Source organism: Ptychodera flava, chromosome 12 (assembly GCF_041260155.1).
Source record: "Ptychodera flava strain L36383 chromosome 12, AS_Pfla_20210202, whole genome shotgun sequence".
NCBI classification, from domain to species: domain Eukaryota; kingdom Metazoa; phylum Hemichordata; class Enteropneusta; family Ptychoderidae; genus Ptychodera; species Ptychodera flava.
In genome coordinates this window covers 28566946-28579766 of record NC_091939.1, presented here as the reverse complement: position 1 = coordinate 28579766, position 12821 = coordinate 28566946, and the positions used below count along the sequence as shown (strand labels likewise).

General features: G+C 36.1%; 1 long non-coding RNA gene across 2 annotated transcripts in view; it reads left to right on the top strand.

Moving 5' to 3' along the window:
• The first annotated feature begins 411 nt into the window (after positions 1-411).
• LOC139145567 (uncharacterized) overlaps positions 412-12821 on the top strand; it is a 25685-nt gene continuing 13275 nt past the window's right edge. For both annotated transcript variants that reach the window (XR_011554956.1, XR_011554955.1), the window contains exons 1-2: positions 412-520; positions 806-925. This is a non-coding gene — a long non-coding RNA (uncharacterized lncRNA). The remainder of the gene's footprint in view (positions 521-805; positions 926-12821) is intronic.

Here is a 12821-nt window from a genome sequence, read left to right as displayed (position 1 = left end):
CAAATTACTTAAAATAGAATGAATCGTTGCAAAAATATTTTAAGCAAACTACGCTGTGCTACGCCCCTTCATGTGTTTTGATCATTCTTCAACATTTTGTGGTAAAAAATGTGACAGTCACAAAGTAGACCTGTATGCCATTACAACGTTCTTGTGATCACACGCCGAGCATGCACGACAGTGTAGATGAATCGATTCTCAACTTCACTTCGAGACTCGTGTCAGTTTTATGTCACCGTCTCCACATGATGGACAATGCCCCTGCTCCCCAAACCATGCCCCTCGTTATCATTAAATCAGAAGATGCCAACTCGTAAAATTTAAGGTAGATCCGTTTACACTTCCGGGAGAGTTCCGTGTTAAAGTGCATAGAAAGACCCTCTTTCAAGCATTTCATACAACTTTTGTCTTCATAGCCTCCCAGTCGCAGTTGGCCATAAATTCCGCGACGACTTACCGGACGGGCCGGGAGACATCGACTAACACTTCCACGCATGAGGGTCGTGTAAATCCGGATAATGTATGCTTCATAATTCTACAGAAGTTTGACTAAGGAATTAATCTGTATAGAACGCTCAGACATACGTTATGGACTGCTGTTATTTACCACAGTTTTTTTTTCTGACGAATTGCTGAAACGAAGGATATCGTACTTCAGATTAATTAGATTTTTTTACTATTTCCGTCGGAAAAGTTTTTCGGAGAATCAGTTTGCAAGGGATTTCAAGGGAAAAATTGGTATCGCCGACTTTAAGTTGCTTGTGCTGGATTCTATACTTCTTTTCAATATTCCACTTTCCTGCAGAAAAGAGTCCACGGTATGAAGACGTTTACCGCTGTGATCTGTATTGCCGTCAATCTGTGTCTCCTGGTCGAAGATTGCGAAGGCCCGCCACCACCACCAACAACTCCTCCTTCTTCATCAGTAAGTGTGAACCACTCCTCCTTTCGGAGAAGTAATAAATATATAGCTGATCAAGTTTCTTTGAATGAAATCGTTTCAGGTTCAACTTTGATTTGGGTTTAATGCAATGTTTATGTATATATTGTGCAGAGAGACAAGTAATCAGAGACGGCTCCATACACTATAGGAAAAAAATTGCCAGACTGGAGCGAGAAAGTGACGCTTTCTCGCCATTGGTTAGAATCTCTTGTTATTCTCACCAATGTTGGTGAGAATTTTTTCACTGATGAACGGCGAGTCTGGTTAATTCTCACCAGTGAACAGCGAGTCTGCTTGATTCTCACCAATAAGTGATGAGTCAGATATATTCTCACCGTGAAAATTACCATTCTCACCGTGCTCGGTGAGAATTTCCAGTCTCACGAGCGAGAATCTGTTATCATACTTATTCTCACCAAGGAGTACATTTCTCGCATCTCTCTGGTGAGAATTAAAAAATTCTCACTAACGACGGTGAGAATAACAAGAGATTCTCACCAATTGCGAGAGAGTGTCACTTTTTCGCTTCAGTCTCGCAATTTTTTGCTCACGTGTTGACACACGTGAGCATATGTTGCAGCGATGTCTGTCTGTCTGTGTGTCTGCCTGTGTGTCTGTCTGTGTGTCTGTCTGTGTGTCTGTCTGTGTACTCAATATCTCAGGTATGTTAATGCATGGGCATAGGCTTACATACATGTAAAATCAGTTTGAACATACTTTTTAATCAGACCTGGTCAGAAAATTGTGAAAATTGCCAAAAATATGTTTCGCATTTGATTAAGTTGAAATTTATCATAATATATACCTAAGTCAGGTCACGTGACCATAATCTGTTATTTTCCCGCCAAAATTGTATATTGCAAATAACTGAATATTCCAACCGTTAAACATCAAAATATTTAAAATATTATGACCAATAATGTAAAATGGGATGGAAACTTGTGTTAGAACTAGTGGCAGATGCAAAATTATTGGATTTTGAATATTATTTCTTCACAAAAAACAACAAATATAATATTTTTGACGTTTTACATGAATATTTTGAATATCAGAAAGAAGTATAGATAGAGTTTCATGAGTGCCATGTATTTTTGAAAGAATATAATAGATGTTGTTTCCAAAAGTGCAAAGAAAATCAAGAAAATTTAACGGTTTACGGTTGGAATATTAAAATTAATAAAGACGTAAATTTTGGCGGGAAAATATCAGATTTGGTCACGTGACTCAACTCGTCAAGATTTAGGCAGACATTTTTTTTAAAGAATTTAATAATTCCAGTAATTAGGCCAAATATCAATCAAATCTGGTGGTTTTTAAAGATAATTGATCATTTTCTTACTTTTGGGCTTGATGGGTACAAACACCCATGCATTAACTTACTTGAGATCTCAAAAACGGTTCATCAGATCAGAATCAAATCTAGTACATAGATTCAGTTTGCAAATGGCAAGAACTGATTAGTTTTTGGTGGGTGTGGCTTGCTTACTTTTGCTCATTTGCATAATTAATGATTTTAGAAAAAACGGATATATATTGACAACGACTGCACACAATTCGATGAGATTCGCTACAAATGTTGATCACACCAAGATATATCAGCTGTGAAAGGTATTAAGGGTTGACATAAAAGATAATGGACAATTTGCATATTTAATGAACTTTCCTTATTAGGGATACATATCTGATTTGACTGGATCAAAATTGACACAACTTGGTATGTATATTGAAGATACTATGATTTAACATTATTGAAAGTCATTAAGCATTTTTACTTCATCAAACTCTTTATTTGCATATTTAATGAACTTTTGAAATTAGGGATATTTATTTGAATGACCTGAACAAAATTGATGAAACCTGCAGTGCACATTAAAGATACTATGATATAACATTTTTGAAAGTCATTAAGCATTTTTACTTCAGCCAAATACTATTTGCATATTTAATAAACTTTCCTAATTAGATATATATATATCTGACAAAAGTTGATGAAACTTGCTATATGCATTGACGATACTATGATATAACATTATTGAAAATCATTAAGCAGTTTCACTTCAGCCAATTTCTTATTTACATATTTAATGAACTTCACTAATTAGGGATATATATCTGAATTGACTCGACTAAAGTTGATGAATCTTGCTACATATATTGAAGATACTACAAACAACATTATTGAAAGTCATTAAACCTTTTTGCTTCAGTCAATTCCTAATTTGCATATTTAATGAACTTTCCTAATTAGAGATATTTATCTGTATTTACTAGACCAAATTTGACGAAACTTGCTATGTACATTAAAGATACGATGATACAACATTGAAAGGCATTAAGCATTTTTACTTTAGCCAATTCCTTATTTGCAAATTTAATCAACTTTCCTAATTAAGGATATTTATCTGTCTTGACTAGACCAAAGTTGACGAATTGCTTTTTACATTAAAGGTACTATGATATGACATTATTGAAAGTCATTAAACATTTTTACTTCGGCCAATTCCTAATTTGCATATTTAATGAGAACATTTCAGTCCATTCCTAATTTGCATATTTTAATGAACTTTCCTGATTGGGGATATATACTTGGATTTAGAATTAATCTGTGTTGAATATTATTCTTTATGTTGATCATAACACTTTCAATGAAGTTGCAAACAGGTGGCAAAGGTTCAAATTTACACATAACTGCAATATAATGAAACACGTGAGCATTTTCAGTTCATATCTGGTTTCCTATAGTGATAGAAACCGCAAGCATTGTTGTGAGAACATACAAGAGAACATTAAGCTCACCATTGGCCTTAATCGACATCATCTCCGTGAAATGTTGTTCCTTACCCACGTCTATACTCATGCTTCGTATAGATACTCCGTTCTTCAATGTATTCATTCTCCATACTTACAAATATGGAACACAGGAACAGGATCTAGCTTCCACATAAAAACCAGATATGAACTGTAAATGCTCACGTGTAAATTTGAACCTTTGCCACATGTTTGCAACTTAATTGAAAGTATTATGATCAACATAATGAACATAATTCACCACAGATTAAGTCTATAGGTCATTAAGTATTGAAATATGTAATTAGCTGAATAAAATATTAATTTCTTTGACTGCTGTCATTGTATCACCACTTTATATAGCAAGTGTAATTGCCTTTGGTCAAGGCCTTCAAACTATATATTCCAAACTTTGAAAGCTCATTAGATATGCAAACTATAAATTAGCTGACATGAAAACTTAAAATGCGAAATGACTTCCAATATTGATATACCTGGTGTCATCATCAATGTACATAGCATGTTATGCCAATTTTGATCAAATAAATCCAAGTATATGTCCCTAATTAGGAAAGTTCATTAAATACACAAATTAGGAATTGGCTGAAGCAAAAATGCTTAATGCCTTTCAATAAAGTTAGCCTACATAATAGTAATGTACATAGCAAGTTTCATCAATTTTGGTCATGTAAATTCAAATATATATCCCTAATTTCAAAAATTCATTTAATATGCAAATTAGGAGCTAGATGAAGTAAAAATGCTTAATGACTTTCAATAATGTCGTATCATAGTATCTTAGCAAGTTTCGTCAACTTTGATCTTGTCAATACAGATAAATATCCCTGATTATGAAAGTTCATTAAATATGCAAATAAGGAATTGGCTAAACTTCAAATGCTTAATGACTTTCAACAATGTTCTATTATAGTATTTTTAATGTACATAGCCAGTTTCATCAACTTTGGTCTCCACAATTCAGTGAAATACCCCTAATTAGGAAAGTTCATAAAATATGCAAATTAGGAATTGGCTGATGTAAAAATGATTAATGACATTTAATCATATTCTATCATAGTATATTTAATGTACAAACCAAGTTTCATCAATTTTGGTCATGTAACTTCAAATATATAGCCTTAATTTCAAAAGGTCATTGGATATGCAAATTGGGATTTGGATGAAGTAAATGCTTAATGACTTTCAATAACGTTAAATCATAGTATCTTCAATATGCATACCACGTTTGTCAATTTTGATCAAGTAAATCCAGATATATACTCCTAATTAGGAAATTTCATTAAACATGCAAATTAGTAATTATCCTTCAGGTCACCCCTTAATATCTTTCAAAGCTGATATATCTTGGTGTGATCAACATTTGTAGCGAATCTCATCAAATTGTGTGCAGTCGTTGTCAATATATATCAGTTTTTCTAAAACCATTAATTATGCAAATGAGCAAAAATAAGCAAGCCACACCCACCGAAAACTAATCTGTTCTTGCCATTTGCAAACTGAATCTATGTACCAGATTTGATTCTGATCTGATGAGCCGTTTTTGAGATATTGAGTACACAGACAGACAGACGGACAGACAGACACACAGACACACAGACAGACAGACAGACAGACATCGCTGCGACATATGCCCACGTGTGTCAACACGTGAGCAAATTACAAAATCTTGACATCCACTTATATATATATATATATATATATATATATATATATATATATATATATATATATATGTATGTGTCTGTGTGTCTGTGTGTGTGTCTGTGTGTGGGTGTGTGTGTGGGTGTCGACACCATGTCAAATGTTATTCTGATGGCCGTGTGACGGTAGCTCGCTCATGGAGTTGAGGTCTATGCTGAAGAAGACAAAAACCATTGTCTGGCTATTGAGTGGGCCTCGTGTACGCGAACGTAACATTTCGTGTTTCGGCGAACTTCAAGCTTCATCTCAATTAACGATGTCTTTGATCAAATAGTCTTGAACGTACCCGTAAGCGTCACGATATTCGAATGCAAACCTTTGGTCCGCCGAAATTAAAACGCACCGCTAGATTCCATAATTTTGAAAAAGTATGACTAGAATGCTGCACATTGACTGTTTTAGTCCTTTTATTTAGTTGAATTTGGCTAACCAGAGTTGACTGTCTATTCCATCCACTTTTCAATGCGGTTACTGCGACGGCCTGATTTCCCGAGAAATCAATCCAGATGACGGTTCAATAAGCTATAGATATTGTCCCTCGTGTGGTTACGGTTGTAAAGAATGCAAGCTATATCAGTATAATGATTTTACTCTATATGGATGTAAAGTCAGTTGTTGAAGTGGTTTGGTATTCACTCTATTCTGGTAAGTAGAAATCGGAAACCTTCGGTTGGCGATATCAACTTTGACGATTCAATTGAGAAGTCGACGGAACTGGTGTATATTTTCTGCACACTTTTCCCGAACTTTTTCACCTTTTAAGCTTTCATCATAAACAGGGGCCTTTGATGCAAAAGTAATTGGAAATCATGTTTGTTTGTTTTTTACATCGAGCCATTGCATAATCGTTTTTATTACCAGTAGATGAAGCCGGGTTGGGGCTAAAGAGTGTTTCAAGTAGCACCTCTGATCCATTTTACTTGTAGCAAGAATCTGAGATCGTTGATGGAGCAGGGGTGGTGTGTGACACTTTTATACACTGACTATTCTGGAGTTTCGAAAGCCGCCTTACCACAACAAAACGACGCTAGAATTTGGCAATTTATCAGTCAATTCAGTAACCATCATCGGTAATTGGAATGTACAAGTCAATCTCCATCACACAGCCTTCTCCGAACCAATATTTCCCCCCCCCCCCCAATGCATATCTTTACGTAACATGAGTCATAAAAACGCACTTTTACTTTTGGTTTATAGGGGAGAGGTCAGGCTTCTTCTTTTTGTAACGTGAAGTGATAGATATTTTCCTCGAACTTCCTCTTTCTCTTTTCAGGGTTTACGTAACGGTACATGATTTTTGTCATTTGACGACGTCGACGAGTTGAAAAGATTTGACCATAAACATAGATCTATTTCACCGTCTTTGTCTCCAACAGGTAACACTTACGCCCATGCCGAAGGCCAATGTTTAACAGTAGCATATAATATACAAATAAACCGCTTGTGAGAATTTATATTGGATGCAGATTTGCTGTTACTATTTTGTGTAATTTTCGGACATTGTAAATTGCCATAATATTTCGTAATGTGACTAATGAAAGACTGTAATCGTTTTCGGTCACTTTTCTTGTGACAGAGTGTGCATTTTTTCACTGACGGATGGGAAGCACTGCACCATAAAAGGAATATTTGCATCAATGTAAAATGTTTTACTATACGTTTCTTCCTATACTGTGCGAATCCCGAAGAATATTACTTTGAGTCAAACTGTAAATTCGTTGCAAGTGTAAAATAAATAAGTAAATAAATAAATAAATAAATAAATAAATAAATAAATAAATAAATTTACTTTTGCGTGGTCAGTACTTTCCAACTTTGTATCGCATAAAATTTAAAAGAGGTTTGATTCCATACCTTTTACAGGTTATGTATTTCAGATATCTGGTGTGGTATGCAAATTTTACCATAGGAAATTAAGCCATTGTACACATGTCTTTACTTGTTTATTGGAGAGACAACACACAGTAGAATATGCATAGAAATATACCTTCATAAAAACGTAGAGGTCCTGTAGTGCGCATCACTGTCTGGGAGGTGTCAATTTGTTAGGTTTAATCTCTCTGCTGATTTACATCGACTTCAATAATGTTTCACAACTGAAGACTACAAATACAAAGGTTCTTGGGTGGAAGAATTTAGGGGGGTGGTCGAAATTTTGGGGTTAGTAGAGAGGGACTTGAAAGTTTTGCTCTACTTATAATGGGGGACCTAAAAATATTTTGGTTCCCTTTTATTTTTACATTTTCCCCATTCTAAGGTTTGGTAGTTAATTCAATGAAGAATGAATAACATTTTTATGTCACCCAATGGTTCTGTTCGTAATTATTAAACAAAATCTAGAACCCTTTTGTTGCATTTCATGACTTTTATTTCGAAAAAATCTAAAAATATATGTATGAATTTTCGTTAAAAAATGAGTAGTCATCGTAACGGGACAGAAGCTGAAACTGTTGATAAGTTTTCAATATTTCGTTGCAATGTATCAGATACAGTTTCTTGGTGTCTCGATCTCTACAGTATGTTGACACACCCAATATTTAGTTCGTCGACAAAGCCCGTAATAAATATTGGTGATAATTGAATAAGGATCTAGACTGAAAGCCATTTATCAATGATACAAATGCACGATACACATACACAGGCAGCGTTTACAAACTGAATACTGGACAGTTTAACATGCTGTAGGGAGTAGAACAAGAACGCAGTTGTAAAAACTGAACAAAAATATTGTCAAAATACAAACTTAATAAAACTACTGCCCTGCTACTGCCTACGGGCAGTGTCACTGTCACTGCACACCGGTAGTGACAGAGAGATAGCTCTGACTTTGATGTAGTTGAAGAAGAGTTTGGGTCATATGAATCTCATGACAGTGAAACATAAGCTTACTTGCACACAAGATCAAATTAGACAGCATCAAATAGAATAGCAGACCAGGAGACTTGACAGTTATCAGGGTTTTTGAATTCTGTCATATTAAAATAATCAAATATTGAAGAAAAAAGAGGGAATCACCATACTTCATTTTCTCAAATGTACGATGAAAGGTCACTTTTTCACGAAAAATCACCCTTAAACTTAAAGCCACAATTTTCAATCCCAGGTTCTCGCATTAGTGGAGTTCTCCTCCCTGTCAAACACTTGGCCAGTACGATGTTTGATTTCTATAACATTAATTACACAAACTGATTTCAACCTTTTAGCACCTTTTGCTAAGCCTGCAAATAGAGTTTATAAAAGCGTTTCACTTTGATTGACGGTCGGTTCAAATTGCTAACGGTCATATATTCCCCACCATCAACGCTCGAATTTTCTAAAAAATCGTCTTCCAGTCACTTTAGAATTTGAATATAACCACAGAGGTCGATCGGTAACAGCTTCACGCTGACCGCTTGGCAGTCTGTCTGCGTTTTTGCGGCCGCAAAAAACTAAAAAGTGGTATTTTCTGGGCGTGTGCCCGCGTGCTGCCTGTTTGGTGTCCACTTACACGATGAACGCCGCCATAGCTTCGCGCCGTTTTAGAGGGAGGCAAACATTTAATTTGAATTTAGTGAACTTTAATAACTTAAACCCGGACCGCGGGTATAAAAGGAACGCAGCTAACACGCACATAAACATGATGTTAATTTCATTTTAATAACGTTAACAGCATCATGCAGACAGCTCTGCAAAATATCCACGCAAAGCACTAATAGAGGAAAATTTTCGACACTTTTTCATGTTTCATGAACGCATGAATATCCATCGTATGTTGCTTTAAGAAAGCACCAGACATATCGGTCGTGTTATATAGGCAAAATTGATCGAACCTTGCGCCGACAGAGATAGGCTCACCGGGGGATCCACTTCCGGCCGTGGGATTCAAATTTACCGACTGAAAGAAGTTTAATAAATAACTTTTCAAAAAGGTAAAACTTCACTATTCACAGTATGTAAATCATATTTTCCAGATACTGTCAACAATACTGTTTATAATGTCTCGCACAATCATATCTGACACTTTGCCACCTATAATATACTGCCAACACTACTGTCAAAATTGTCCCTCTCAAAATTAAACAATTCTTCTTTGTAAGAAATACCGTCTATCATACTGTTGATTATTTCTTTCCCCTCATACAGGCTTCCCCTTTCACTTACAATTGTAGAACTGGATTGTGGGGTTTCCCTTTCACTGACAACTGTAGATCTGGATTGTGAAGAGTTCTGAAAGAGTTGTTTTATCTTCTGATGGGATTCCTCCTTAAAGTTGCTTTGTTCTCTGCGTTTCTTAGCTTTTTCATGTGGATCTATATTTCTGTCAGCTGGTGCTAACTTCCTTTTCTGTTTGGTTTGATTCTTTCTTTTCTTTCTGGAACTTCCTCTGTCAGTTGAACTCTGAACTTTTCTTTGAGTCATTCAAACACTGCCCGCTTCCTTTTCCCTGATATCGTTGACATGGCTAAATAGTAGGCATAAACTTTGTTTTAAATTTTTAAGTGTATTCTAATTAGGCCACCCAGAGACAAGGTAAAAGATAACAAAGGGGGTATTTTTGGAATTATTCTTTCGGAAATTCAGCTGGTCATCTCTGAAATTGTTGATTTGAGATGTTCAATAGGTACAGATATCTTGGATGTGTAATCTTTCCTCATCATACGCATGTAAAGAGTTGAAATGATCTTTGCAATCCGAAAATCGACAGGAGATCTCTAATCATATATAATACGATAGGTTATTATCCTCTCAGGGAGTGCAAAAAAACATAATTGCCAGAAATCAGAGAGTGGGAAAAAATAATGTACAATGGATCAGGTTAAAAAATAATGCTACCTCATCAATCTTCCAGACCTTCCACGATATCGAATGGCCCACCCAGATTATTGACAACAAGCTTCATTTCTATTAATCTTCAGTGTCACTCGCCTTGCTCCAAATATCAAGTCATGAAGAATCTTCACCTAGAAGACATGAGTCTTTAACGCTTGTGTTGATTTGATGACCCTATCGAAATGGAAACAGCTAACATTGCAATTGTAACAAACAAAAACGTTGCTGTAGATAGTCAAATAGATGATTCACGCATAAAATTAGCCTCACTCATATCTACCCTTTATAACGCCACGATGGTTGATAGTGTTTCCGGTAAAAATTATTTATTGTCGACTTATAGTAAGACAAGTTGAGGCTTGCATCGAACTACAGAGGCACTGACAGACCATGATAGTAAATGTATGATAAATATAGAGAAAAGCTTGTAGTAATTTCATGAGAGTAATTCATTGATTTTGAAGTCTTTAGGTCTGCATTCATATCTAGAAAAGTCAATAGGAGGTAGGGATTAAGCCGTACGACGGCCTGACTGTAGTTGAATGATAGCTATTATCACTCGTACGCAAATTCAAACGTCGTAATATCAAATAATAATAAACTACAATTAGTGTGTGGAAAATTTCCCGGAGTAAATAACTGTACTTGCGTGTAACTGTTCTCATTCACCTTTAACCCTTTTCCTGCCAGACAGTAATAACTGTATCACTTCCCCATCAGCCAAGTCAGTAAAAAGCGGTATTGAGCCAAAACATGACGTATTTTCACCCACTTGGCTTGGTATGTTATAGCATCTTTTGTCCAAAAAAAAATCAACTTTACAGTATTATGTTTTCAACAGCCTTCAAATGTACAGTATTATTTTAAAATACATCATATGGAATACGTTGTGTTTCATTAATTTTAACCATCTTGACCTTGTGGTGAAATATGGACTTGGCAGGAAAAGGGGTTAAAGAAATAGGCTATCTTTTAAAATGTTTTGAAAAGCCACTCCTATCAGAACTCTTCTGTACGTGCAAACATAGCGATGCAGTGATGAGAAATTCAGTGATAAATGTATAAATGAAGAAAAGAAGTGATTTATAAATTCAGTTAATAAATATTTCCTCTTCATTAATCTTGAATAAAATGGCCCACTGTCTCATCTTTGTAGAAACCAAACTACTGACTTTGTACACATCATAATTGTTTGCGTTCGCTTTTAATACTCCCTGAGAGGATAATAACCTATCGTATTATTTATGATTCGAGAATGATCTCCTGTCAATTTTTGGATTGCAAAGATCATTTTCACTCTATACAGAGAAGTGATTCAGTGAAACCAACATGGCGAAATCAGAAATTTAATTTGTACTGGCAAAGTACACTCCGAAAAGGAGAGGTACACACACTAGAAAATTGATCCCACCGAGAAAACATTGACGTCCAATGTTTGGTCAAAAGGGCACATTTAGAATACTTTTCGGTACAAATAAATATAAATAAAACTACTTCGAGGACTTCGAATTGCCAGAGTTACTATTTCATCCGATGAATTATGAGGGACTTTTTTTCAATGACAGTCCCCCGTTTCAGCTCGATCTTCTTTGTTTGTTTGTACATCGTCTTTTTGTGTTGCTGTTTACTATCCCAGGCTGTTTTCAGAATCATTGCACACGCAGTTAGTATAATAAGCAAGCCTCCAACAAGTTCAAGTGCGATCGGTGGATCTTCTTCCAGAAAAATGTACTGCAAACTATAGGCCACTGGAAAGTCAATGTTTAGGATTAGTGAGACCAAAGCTGCTCTCCCGTTCTGAGAACTTTTGATTTGGGTTGTCATGGCAATGGCGTAGCCGACGCATTTAGCCAGGAGCATAAGTGCTACGCCTTCGCTCATCCTCCATACAGGGTTTTCCATGGTTAGCATAAGTACCATGGAGATTAGGCAGCTGATGGTGTTACCATAGAATGATTTGGTGTGGTTTGAAACATCCTCCTGAAGCGCACTGCAAACTATGACGACCGAAGAGTCGCATACCGCATTAAGGAGCGTGAAGGAATAACCGATTATCAAATCATGTTTGTTTCTTTCGGCCTCATCTGCGCTCTGCTCCGTCGTCTTTTGATTGTCACCAAAAATAGATGTTGGGTGAAGAAACAGTAACACGCCGATTATAGTAATGACGCTCCCAACTACATCGGATATCTTCAAGGATTCCGTGAGGAAAAGGATTCCGCCAACGATGCTACAAAGTGGGAACAGTGCCGTCTTTAGACCGGTGACAGTTCCTACAGGTATGTGTAGTAGTGATGTGTGGAATGTTACATTACTGAAACACATTGCCAATCCAAAACTCACCATCAAAACGGTTGTGCGGGCGTCCCAGAGTAATCTCTCATTTTGCCACAAGGCAAGTGTGAGGGATATGAGTGCACCGACACCGAACATGAGAAATATCTGTTGGTAAGGGAAAATTCCAGCGACTATCAAAAGGGTTGAAATGAATCCGACAATGCCAAGGAGAAAGCCAGCAAGACCAGCTAAAGAGGCTCCAAGCATCGAATATCGGCAGCTT